Here is a 13,326-nt window from a genome sequence, read left to right as displayed (position 1 = left end):
CTGTGTCCCCCCCAGTAATAATCCCCCTGTGCTCTGTCCCCACAGTAATAATCCCCCCTGTGCCCCCCCAGTAATAATCCCCCTGTGCTCTGTCCCCACAGTAATAATCCCCCTGTGCTCTGCCCCCACAGTAATAATCCCCCCTGTGCTCTGTCCCCACAGTAATAATCCCCCCTGTGCCCCCCCCCAGTAATAATCCCCCTGTGCTCTGTCCCCACAGTAATAATTCCCTCTGTGCTCTGTCCCCACAGTAATAATCCCCCTGTGCCCCCCCCAGTAATAATCCCCCAGTGCTCTGTCCCCACAGTAATAATCCCCCCTGTGCTCTGTCCCCACAGTAATAATCCCCCCTGTGCTCTGTCCCCACAGTAATAATCCACCCTGTGCCCCCCCAGTAATAAGACCCCCCTGCTCTGCTCTCCAAAAATCACCCCCATGCTGTCCTCATATTAATAACCCCCCCCCCCCCCCCGTGGTCTGCCCCATAGTAATAATGGTAATAATCTCCCCCTGTGCTCTAAACCCCCCCCTGCCCCCCCCCCAATTACCAAACACACAAAAAACAACAACATTATACTCAGTTTAATACATAGATTGGGTCCCTGTCTCCTCTTCTCCTCCAACCTGCGAGGAGCAAGCAGGCCGCTGCCGCCCCTGCACACATCCTCTTCCTCCAGGCGCAGTAATATCACGTCACTGCGCCTGCTTGAGGAAGAAGATGTGTGAGGGGGCAGCAGTCGCCGGCCAGGTGATGAGCGCCCGACTCGGCTGAGAAGAGCGCGGTCCGAGGGGGTGGAGCTTCGGTTCGAGGGGCGGAGCTTCAGTCCGGCGGGCGTTCCGGCAGTCGGGGCAGCTGATTGCGAGGGGAGGTCAGGCCAGGTGATGGGGCGGGCTGACAGCCGGTGGTGCGTGCTGATAAGTGACGTCCTGGGGGTGCCACCGGCCCGCCCGCCCCTAGAAACGGCCATGCGCCATTCCATAGTGTGCCTGTACTCTAAAAGAGCTCTTTGGCATCTTCAGCTTGGAAGCTTCTCTTTAGGCTACGTCTAGACTTAGGGGCGCAATATTCTGGATATGCGAGCACCGATCTGCTAGATAGGCACTCGCTTACTGAGCCTATTACACAGCTGGAAGGCTGCACGGACATGGTAAAAGTCTATATCCTAATTCACATATCAGTACTCAATCCGGATTTTCACCTACTTCGCTGTTCCCTGCAACAAGTGATTGAAAGGGGGGGGGGGGGGGAATCATCTGTACTAATCCTGAATGTCCTGAGCTTAGACCGGGCAGTCACGATGCACCAAGGTTATCACAGTCACTCATATATAATAAATGTGCAGCATACTGACACTTTTGCCCATATTAACTAAGTCACTATCCACACTAGACCATAATGCATGTGACCCTCACTGGAGAATGGGGGTTGTGCGCTTTACGGTATTATGTGTGTTTGTAGCCATGGAGACCTAGAATTCCGTCCGCAGCCTGGAATTCACTGATCGGGCAGCAGCTCTGATGACAGGGACATTGCAGCTTGACGTCTGTCATTACTTCCACATAGTAAATCTAATAGTCTTCTAGGTCCCCATTCAGGTTGTTACGAGAAGCCACTTATTCCCATTTAACCCCTTAAGGACAGAGCCCAAAATGACCTTAAGGACCGGAGCAAATTTCAGGAATATGACCTGTGTCACTTTATCCATTAATAACTTCGGGATGCTTTTACCTATCCGGCTGATTCTGAGATTGTTTCTTCGTGACATGTTATACTTTATATTTCTGGAAAAAATGAGTCGATACTTACAGCCTATCTTTATGAAAACCCCCAAAATAACGTGAAAAATTGCATTTTTCTAACTTTGAAATGTTGTGCTTATACAGAAAATGGTTATGCCACATAAATTATATATGAAATAGCATTAGCAATATGTCTACTTTATGTTGGCGGCATTTATTAAACTTTCGTTTAATTGTTTAAGACAATAGAAAGCTTCAAAGTTTAGCAGCATTTTTTCAAATTTTCATAAGAATTTCAAAATCTGATTTTTCAAGGGACCAGTTCATGTTTGAAGTGTATTTGAGGGGGCTGTATATTATTAAGCCCCACAAAGCACCCCATTTCAGAAACTGCACCCCCCAAACTGTTCAAAATCTATTCCAGAAAGTTTTTTAACCCTTTAGGTGAGTCACAGAAATAAAAGCTAAGAGTGAGAGAAAATTGAAAATTTTAATTTTCTTAGTAGAAATTATATTGTGATCCAATATGTCTCATAATAAAAAACCTATTTCCAGAGAAATGCACCCCAATTTTTATTGCCCCGCTTCTGCAGTTTATAGAAATATACGATATGTGGCCCTAATGCGCTATTTGACGCAACCACAAGCCTCAGATATAAGGGAGTGCCTAGTGAATTTTGAAGCCTCCTTACATTTGGCCAATTTTCAAAGTACCACTTCTGGTTGGCAGAGGCTCTGGGGTGCCAAAACCTAACAAACACCCCTAAAGGGATACCAATTAGGAAACTACACCCCTTATGGAATGTAACAAGGGGTATAGTGAGCACATGGACCCCACTGGTGACAGACACAATGTGCCGTGAAATTGAAAAAAAAAGATTTTTTTTTTACACTAAAACTTGGTCTAGCCTTAAATTTTTCAGGTTCACAAGGGGTTAAAAGGAAAAAAAACCCATACAACTTGTAGAGAAATTTCCCCCGAGTACAAAAATACCCCACATGGGGCATAATGTATCATGCGGGCGCAGGACACGCCTCCAAAAGGAAGGAGCACCATTTGCCTTTTGGAAGCTGAATTTGGCCAGAATGGAGGACAGAGGCCATGTCGGGTTTACAGAGCCATCGTACTGTCATAACAGTGGAAACACCCCACAAGTAACCCCATTATGGAAACTACACCCCTCAAGGAATGTAACAAGGGGTATATTGGGCATATGGACCCCACTGGTGACAGACACAGATGTGGAACAATGTGCCGTGAAAATGAAAAATTTTATTTTTTACACTAAAACGTTTTTCATGTTCACAAGGGGTTAAAAGAAAAAATAAACCACTTATCATGTACAGCAATTTCCCCTGATTACAGGAATACCCCACATGTGGACACAAAGTGCAAAGCCGGCGCATGGAAAGCCTCCAAAGGGAAGGAGCGCAATTTGGATTTTGAAAGCTGGATTTGACCAGAATGGAGGATGAAGGCCACGTCGGGTTTGCAGAGCCCCCGTGCTGCCAAAACATTGTAAACACCCCACAAGTGACCCCATTATGGAAACTACACCCCTTAAGGAATCTAACGAGGGGTATAGTGCGCATATGGACCCCACTGGTGACAGGCACAATGTGCCGTGAAATTGAAAAATTTTATTTTTTTACACTAAATCTTGGTCTAGCCTTAAATATTTCAGGTTGACAAGGGGTTAAAAGGAAAAAAACTCATAAAACTTGTAGAGAAATTTCCCCCGAGTACAAAAATACCCCACATGGGGACACAAAGTGCAAAGCCGGCACACGGAAAGCCTCCAAAGGGAAGGAGCGCAGTTTGTATTTTGGAAGCTGGATTTGGCCAGAATGGAGGACGGAGGCCATGTCGGGTTTACAGAGCCCTCGTGCTGCCAAAACATTGTAACCCCCCCACAAGTGACCCCATTATGGAAACTTACACCCCTCAAAGAATGTAACAAGAAGTATATTGGGCATATGGACCCCACTGGTGACAGACACAAATGTGGAACAATGTGCTGTAAAAATGAAAAATTAAATTTTTTACACTAAAACGTTGGCGTAACTTAGAATTTTTCCATGTTCACAAGGGGTTAAAAGAAAAAATAAACCACTAATAATGTAGAGCAATTTCCCCCGATTATAGGAATACCCCACATGTGGACACAAAGTGCAAAGCCAGCACACGGAAAGCCTCCAAAGGGAAGGAGCGCAATTTGGATTTTGGAAGCTGGGATCCAGTGTCAGTGCATCCCTATGAGAATACATACATGCAGCGGGATTGACATCGCACTGCGTGTATGTAAGTTAACCCGCCCGGCGGCCGGAGCATACATCACCTCCTCCCCGCTCTGGATTGCTTCGGGGATCCCGGTGTCTGCCACTGATTGGCTGAGCCAGAAGTCCTGCCGAGGAGGAGGAGGTGATGTATGCTCCGGCCGCCGGGGGGTTAACTTACATACACGCAGCGGGATGTCAATCCCGCTGCGTGTATGTATTCTCATAAGGATACACTCCGCTGCGGATCGTGTGTGTGTGTGTGTGAAGGTACCCTTAGAGGGGTGTGTAAGTGTTATGCTTTTACACGTGAAAGTGTTAGTGTGCGTGTTTTATGTACTGTTTTTACATTTTATTTGTGTGAGTTATTAACTTTTTTTTTTCGTTTGGGGTACACCGAGGGAAAAAGAAAAGAAAAAAAGAAACAGAAGAGGGCAGAGGCAGGGGACACTATTCACCACCGATCCAGGGGTGAGGGTGGCAGGAAAAAGGAAAGGGTGGCAGGAGAGGGTAAGAGGAGACAAGAGAGGGTAAGAGGAGAGGGTGGCAGGACGGAGGGGAGAGGGTAAGAGAAGAGAGGGTGGCAGCGGAGAGGGGAGAGGGTGGCTGACAGCAGAGCGGTTGGGTAGTAGGAGAGTGGCGGCAGGATGGAGGGGAGAGGGTAAGAGAAGAGAGGGTGGCAGTGGAGAGGGTGGCATGACAGGCGGTGGCAGCAGGGAGGGTGGGTGTCAGTCAGGAGAGGGAGGGTGGCAGCAGGGACGGTGGGTGGCAATAAGGAGACGGTGGATGGCAATAAGGAGACGGTGGGTGGCAGCAGGGAGGTTGGGTGGCAGCAGGGAGGGTGGGTGGCAGTCAGGAGAGGGTGGGTGGCAGCAAGGAGAGGGTTGGTGGCAGCGGGAGGGTGCCTGGGGGGAGAGGAGACACAACACAGGGAGATCAGCTAGCAGCAGGGAACTGCTAGCTGATCTCCCTGCATTGCAGACGGAGATCGGCGGCTGCGGAGGAGGAGGCAGCACGGGGGAGGAGGCACCCGGCGCCCGGCACACACCAGGTATGCACCGGGCGCCGGGCTCACTGCACGCTGCTCCCATCATCTCCTTCTCAGTTCGCCGATTCCGGCAAGCAGAGAAGGAGATGATGGGCGTAGTAGTAAAGATAGCCCGTGAATGGCCGGCTGGTGGTTACCGGCCAATCACGGGCGATCTGGGGGCCGGATCCACGGGCAGGTGATGCCCGGGCACTGCTGTGATTGGTGCTGTCTCTGACAGTACCAATTACAGCTTAGTGTCGGGGTCCGGTCCCGGAAACCGGGAAAATTGCTGTGATTGGCCGATGAGAAGTCATCGGCCAACCACAACGATCGTCGTCATGGGGGGCAGGGAAACTGCCCCCTACGTGACAAAGAAAGATGGCTGCTGTAAGAATCAGCAGCCATCTTTACCGGAGCGACTGGCGATTTCGCGCGACGCCCGGTTAAAGGGCCCGCGTACCGATACGTCATGGGTCCTTAAGAGGTTAAAGGGGGACTCCAGGTAGAGGTTAAAAAAAATGAAACTTCTGCAGAAGCCTATAGCATTACTTCCCTGTCTATCCCAGTTTTGAAACTACCAAAAATCCATTTGTTTATGGGGGGTTGTTCTGTATTGTGTTTCTGTCCTTCCTGGTTGACCAGTTCCCAGAATGCAATGCTTTCCCTTAGCTGATCATCACAGTCCCCTACCCATCACAATCAGTAAAATTAGTGCTGCACCTGCTTCTGGCCATTCAGGGATGGTGGATCACTCAGGGGATTGGGGGATCCAGCCAAGCCTCCTGTGAGATCACGCCCTGCCCCCTGTCTGCATCATCAGCAAACACACACAATGTGAGACAGAGGCATGGAAGATTTGTCTCCTAAGGAGGGAAAGCAGAAGGAGCAGGAGACAATGTGGATTTGCACAGGGGCCATTTTTTTCACTTCCTGGATGTCAATCATCTACCAGTGTGGCAGAACCGCACAGATATGGTGATACATTGTATAGACATATCTATATAACTTTTAATGTACTTTTAATAGAAAACAAGTTTTTCTTATCCGGAGTTCCCCTTTAAGTGAACAGCTGCAGTTGCACATCCCCACCGCTACATAATGAACAGACACAAACTCCATCTCTGTATAGTGCTGCCCCGACCAGCTGATTGGCACGGGTGATGGGTGTCGGCACCCCACCAATCAGTACATTTTTGTGTGGAATATCCCTTTAAAGGTTGGAAGCCAGAGTTTAAATTAGGATATAAATGTTACCAGAAAGGTTATATTTGCATTTAATAATACCATAGATTCCTGGTATAGGTTAGCATGCCAACATACACCACAGCATTCCCCCACGGGTCCAGAGTTAAAGGAGAAGTCCAATGAAAGTGAAAAAAAGGCAGACAGGAGGGTGCAGGGGCATAATAAAGAAGTATACTTACCTGTTCCCGGACCCTCACAGCGCTGAATTCCTGATATCTTCATGCCGCCAGCCTCCTGCTGCAATGTCACGTACCCAGTTGATGGATCGCCCACGTATCCAGTCACTGAATGGCCTGGTCACAAAATGACTTCCGGCGGCTGTGCAGAAGAGGGGAGCAGCGCTACAAGGGCACAGGGACAGGTAAGTATACATTCTATTTTATGTTCTCGCACCTCTCTGCCTGCAGACAATTTTTTATGGGACTTCTCCTTTAAATGGACTAAACGTAGTCTACAAGTGACAATGGACAATTTGGTCCATTTCCTTTATAACGTACGTATTTGCAAGACTCAAAAATGTAGCTACCTGCACCTGCGTCCATTCACATGACAGTATACACATGGAAATGGACCTTGGTAGACTTTGTTCACTCCATTGAACTCAATGGACCCCAGTGTGAGCATGCCAGAGTATAAATATACTGTTAATGTAGGATAGATGTGAACATAGCCTAATATTCTGCATATTACTAGTATCACAAGTTGAATAAACCTCGTACTTCAGGTCAGAACCCGTCATCATCTGAGTGAACAAGCTTTCCAGCACGGATACAGCGGTAACATCCCGGCCTTCGCTACAATGACTGAGAGTCACATTCATGTCAGTCTTCTCTCCCCGCAGCTCTTAACCTGTACACCCTTACAAATATGTATAAAGTCCAGTTATCACACGTCTGATGCTCCAGGCTACAATCTGACTGCATTCAATATAAAGGAAGAATGTATCTGGTCAGCAAAAAGGAAGAAATAACAACCCTACTGGGCTCATATATTATTATCAATGCTGACTATCCACACAGGTAAGAGGGCTCGGCTAGGGGAGAGGTCCTAATGTCAGGGACATATATACTACATGGATACTATAGGGCTCTGGGTGGTCCCATCCTTTCACTACTGGAACTGCACAACTCTCCTCTCTTACAAGGACTGCATCGGTAGCAAATAAGAGGGCTTGGATTTGGCATTAAGGAGGAACCAGCAAAATAACGGAGAATCCAATCTTCTCTATGGAGTATAACATCTTTGGGATATAGATAAAGCTATAGGGGCCATTATAACAGGTTTCTTTGAGATCATTCACTGTCAGCTTGGAGATACTTCCCCCTCCCCCCTCTCTCACCAGCCCCTTCTTTTTCTCATCTGCTGTTTGCATAGCATATTTTTTATTTTTGGGAAGCAGGTTTTTTTTAAACAAAGGAGAAGTTGGCGAAAATTTTTATTAAAGCATTATATTGCCCTCCAAAATTTATACAAATTACCAATATACACATATTACATGAAATGCTTATAAAGTGCTTTTTTCCCTGCACTTACTACTGCATCAAGGCTTCATTTCCTGGATAACATGGTGATGTCACTTCCTGGATAAAATGGTGATGTCACGACCCAACTCCCAGAGCTGTGCGGGCCGTGGCTGCTGGAGAGGATGATGGCAGAGGGGCACTGGAGGGACACAGGGCACTGGAGGGACACTCAGCATCCCTCTGCCATCATCCTCTCCAGCAGCCACAGCCCGGACAGCTCTGGGAGTCAGGTCGTGACATCACCATTTTACCCAGGAAGTGACATCACCATGTTATGCAGGAAGTGACGTCACCATGTTATGCAGGAAGTGAAGCCTTGATGTAGTAGTACGTGCAGGGAAAAAAGCACTTTATGTGCATTTACTGTAATAAGTGTATATGGGGGATTTGTATAACTTTTGGGGGGCAATACAATACTTAAATACATTTTTTTTGCTGGACTTCTCCTTTAATTTATCCAGAGCGGCGCCCCCGCTCTGAACCGCGGCGGTCCCGGGTGCCACTTGTAGCCCGGGACCGTAGGTATTAGTGGGCACGGTCCGATCGCCGTGCCCGCTAATACAGTAATCAGATGCAGCTGTCAAACATGACAGCTGCATCGGATTACCGGATTCAGCTGTTCCCTGGTGTCTAGTGGCGGAGATCTCCGTTTCTGAAGCCGGCCGGGGACCGCTCCAAGATGGCGCCGTCACCGGCTCGGCACTCGTTTACTTCCGGCTGCAGCAGCCGGAAGTAAACGAGTGCCGATCTCATGGATCTCTGCAGCATATCTATGCTGCAGAGATCTCAATGAGAGATCAAAGCACTTATACTAGAAGTCCCCCAGGGGGAATAACCCAAACCCCAGGGGGGAATAACCCTAACCCCACGGGGGCTTCTAGTATAAGTGTAAAAGTTAAAAAAAAAAAATGTTGTTAACAGTAAAAAGCCCCCTCCCCTAATAAAAGTCTGAATCACCCCCCTTTTCCCAGGTTATAAATAAAAGTAAATAAATAAATAAATAAACAAACATGTTTGCTATCGCCGCGTGCGTAATCGCCCGAACTATTAATTAATCACATTCCTGATCTCACACGGTAAATGGCGTCAGCGCAAAAAAATCCCAAAGTGCAAAATTGCGCATTTTTGGTCGCATCAAATCCAGAAAAATTGTAATAAAAAGCGATCAAAAAGTCATATATGCGCAATCAAGGTACCGATAGAAAGAACACATCATGGGGCAAAAAATGACACCTCGCACAGCCCCATAGACCAAAGGATAAAAGCGCTATAAGCCTGGGAATGGAGCGATTTTAAGTGACGTATATTTGTTGACAATGGTTTAAATTTTTTACAGGCCATCAGATACAATATAAGTTATACATGTTACATATCGTTTTAATCGTAACGACTTGAGGAACATATATAACAAGTCAGTTTTACCCCAGGGCGAATGGCGTAAAAACACGTTTCCCCCAAATAAACAAAATGCTTTTTTTTTTTTCAATTTCACCACCCTTTGAATTTTTTTCTGGTTTCGCAGTATACTTTATGCAAAAATTCAGCCTGTCATTGCAAAGTACAATTAGTGACGCAAAAAATAAGGGCTCATGTGGGTCTCTAGGTGGAAAAATGCATGTGCTATGGCCTTTTAAGCACAAGGAGGAAAAAACTAAAACGCAAAAATCGAAATTGGCTCTGTCCTTAAGGGGTTAAAGGGGTACTACAGCAAGAAAAAAAAAAAAAAATATGTAATTTACTTTTATAAAAAATATCCAGTGTTCCAGTACTTACGTCCTGAAGGAAGTGGTGTATTCTTTTCAGTCAACAAAATTGTCCTCTGCTGTCACCTCTGTCCGTGACTGGAACTTTCGAGAGCAGCAAATCTCCATAGAAAACTTTTCCTGCTCTCCAGTTGATTTGAAAGAAATCATTTTTTGCTAGAGTACCCCTTTAATTAACTTAAAAAGCGGGTTTATCTGGGACTTATACATTCAAGATCAGCTCAGCTGTTCAGGTGAGACATGTTCACGATCCAGCCCCATTCACTGTGTGTGTGTGCTGGAGCTGCGATTCACCCAACAACTGATTGGCAGACCCCAGATTGATGGCTAATCCTAAGGACAGGCCGTCAGGATATAATGTCAGGAAAACTCCTATAACTCATACGTGTGGCAATGATTCAGGATAAGTCGTATTCCAATATATATATTTTTAAATACATGTAAACCATCAGGAACAGCCTTCGGCAGGGTCTAATAGGCAGATATTCTTGGAGAATGAAGCCTTATTAGGGTCCATTTACACAGAAAGATTATCCGACAGATTATCTGCCAAAGATTTAAAGCCAAAGCCAGAAACAGACTATAAACAAAAATCAAGTCATGAAGGAAAGCCTGAGATTTTTCCTCTTTTCAAATCCATTTCTGGCTTTGGCTTCTAATCTTTGGCAGCTAATCCGTCAGATAATCTTTCTGTGTAAATGGACTCTAACACAAAATGATTATCGGCTTTAATTGGCCAATTATTGATTGCTCAGGCTGATAATCACTAAGGGCCCTTTTACACGGAAAGATTATCTGCCAAAGATTTGAAGCCAAAACCAGGAATGGATTTGAAAAGAGGAGAAATCTCAGGCTTTCCTTTATTACCTGATCTCTATTTATAGTCCATTCCTGGCTTTGGCTTCAAATCTTTGGCTTCAAATCTGTCAGATAATCTTTCCGTGTAAAAGGGCCCTTAGTGTAATGGCACGTTTACACAGGCAGATTTATTTGACAGATTTTTGAAGCCAAAGCCAGGAACAGACCATAAACAGGGAACGGGTCACAAAGGAAAGACTAAGATTTCTCCTTTTTTCAAATCCATTCCTTGTTTTGGCTTCCAAAATCTGTCAGATAAATCTGCCTGTGTAAATGCACCATAATAGCGAACAATCATAGGCCACAACCAGCTGAAATGCACAACGTCGGTTCATAGTAGCCTTTTAACATGCTGAAAGATCATGCTTATGGTCTGCTGCTTGTCGCTCTGTGTAATAGAAGCATCTGCAGCAGACCACCAATGACTTCAATGGGCTGCCCGAACAATCTAGATCATTTGGGCGGCCCCTCCTGTCTGTTTGTGTAATAGCACAGGCAGCGAGCAGGGAACGAGGGGAAAGGTGTCTATTACGATCCTGACAGGACACAGTACTGTCTAATAAGATGTGAACGGCAAGTGAGGGAAAGTATTCAGACCCCTTTAAGTTTTCAGAGTTCAAAAAAGTTCATTTTTTTGCTAATTAATGTACACTCTGCACCTCATCTTGACAGAAAACCACCCAGAAATGTAGATATTTTTGCAAAATTATGAAACAAGATGGTCACACAGTAAGTATTCAGACCCTTTGCTTAGCATTGAGAAGTCCCCTTTTGAGCTAGTAGAGCCATGAGTCTTTTTGGCAATGATGCAACAAGTTTTTTTCACACCTGGATTTGGGCATCCAGAGCTAAAGAAAAACCCCAAGGTCACTGTGGCTGTGCTCCAGAGATGCAGTAGGGAGATGGGAAACAGTTCTACAAAGTCCACTATCACTGCAGCCTCCACCAGTCGGGGCTTTATGGCAGAGTGTGCTGACAGAAACCTCTCCTCAGTGCAAGTCAAATAAAAGCCCACATACAGTTTGCCAAAAAACACGTGAAGGACTCCCAGACTATGAGAAATAAGGTTCTCTGGTCTGATGAGACAAAGATTGAACTTTTTGGTGTTAACTGTAAGCGGTATGTGTGCAGAAAACCAGGTACAGCTCATCACCTGCCCAATACAATCCCAACAGTGAGACATGGTGGTGGCAGCATCATGCTATGGGGGGGGACAGACAGTGACACATGGTGGTGGCAGCATCATGCTATGGGGGGGGGGGGGGGACAGACAGTGACACATGGTGGTGGCAGCACCATCCTATGGGGGGGACAGACAGTGACACATGGTGGTGGCAGCACCATCCTATGGTGGGGACAGACAGTGACATATGGTGGTGGCAGCACCATCCTATGGGGGGGACAGACAGTGACACATGGTGGTGGCAGCACCATCCTATGGGGGGGACAGACAGTGACACATGGTGGTGGCAGCATCATGCTATGGGGGGGACAGACAGTGACACATGGTGGTGGCAGCACCATCCTATGGGGGGGACAGACAGTGACACATGGTGGTGGCAGCATTATGCTATGGGGGTGTTTTTTAGCTGCAGGGACAGGATGACTGGTTACAACTGAAAGAAAGATGATTGAAGCCACGTACAGAGATATCCTGGATGAAAACCTCTTCCAGAGTGCTCGGGACTAGAGATGAGCGAACCGGGTTCGGGTTCGAGTCCATCCGAACCCGAGCGTTCGGCATTTGATTAGCGGGGGCTGCAGAACTTGGATAAAGCTCTAAGGTTGTCTGGAAAACATGGATACAGCCAATGACTATATCCATGATTTCCACATAGACTTAGGGCTTTATTCAACTTCAGCAGCCACCGCTAATCAAATGCCGAAAGTTCGAGTTCGGATGGATAATTCTGGCCGTGTGATATACAGTTTTATGTGGAGAGCAGATTTTCTCCAAACCTGTAGCAATACTGCCACCTATCTGTGACTCTGCAGAATGACTGGAGACCATGAGATAAATAACTTCTGAAGGTTGCGTCTGCCATAAGAAAGCCTATGAGAAACAACAAACTTGTGTATAGTCTATGAGTAAACTATGAGAGGCCTACAAAATTATTATTTTTTTCATATGTTGTAGAGATAGGTCAACAGTTTGGATAGTCAGGGTCTGGGTGTTCAGACCACTTCAACGAGCCAAAAGTGACGCTCAGCTAAGAGCTTCTTTCCCTTTTGTGTCTATATTCTGCCTTTGGCCATACAAGCCTCTCTTCCATGCAACAAATGTATCATAATGGTGCAGTGGTGACCGTAATAAATTTGGCAAAACCAAAGAGACACATCACTTAAAACAACTGATGCACCTTTGGTGTTATTATGTAAGTGTGGTCCAGACTGTAAGTGTGGTCCAGGGCTGCTATTAACTATTTTCAAGTCTGTAGTGAGTCTGTATCTTGCCATTGCGATGAGCTGTTGCATTTTTCTGTGTTTTTTTACTTCAGATGTAAAACGATGATAGATTCCCCCCTATATTTTTTTTCCATTTAAAAAGCCAGTGGCGCTGCATAGACAATATGAGCACTATTTTAATTTTATTTTTTTTTAACACAGAGCAGTTAGTAGACGCGCTGCACTCAGACCTGGACCGATCAAAACTTTTGACATGTCTCTATGACACCTCAAAAGTTGTGCAAAACAACAGGTACTCTAAAGTCTATTCTTTTTATACCTGTGAGCGCCCTGGTAACTCTACCTCATTTTGTGGCCCTTTGTACTGCGCTACCACCCCTGTTACTACAGGAAACAATATTCTCCAACCTTCCTGCAGAAAGTCCCACGCGCAGAGGAACAAAACCTCTCCTTGAAATAAGAAGCGGCAATAATAATTTGGCAC

Source organism: Dendropsophus ebraccatus, chromosome 3, assembly GCF_027789765.1.
Source record: "Dendropsophus ebraccatus isolate aDenEbr1 chromosome 3, aDenEbr1.pat, whole genome shotgun sequence".
Lineage (NCBI taxonomy): Eukaryota > Metazoa > Chordata > Amphibia > Anura > Hylidae > Dendropsophus > Dendropsophus ebraccatus.
The sequence above is the reverse complement of the archived record's forward strand: the minus strand, read 5'-3'. Positions refer to the sequence as shown.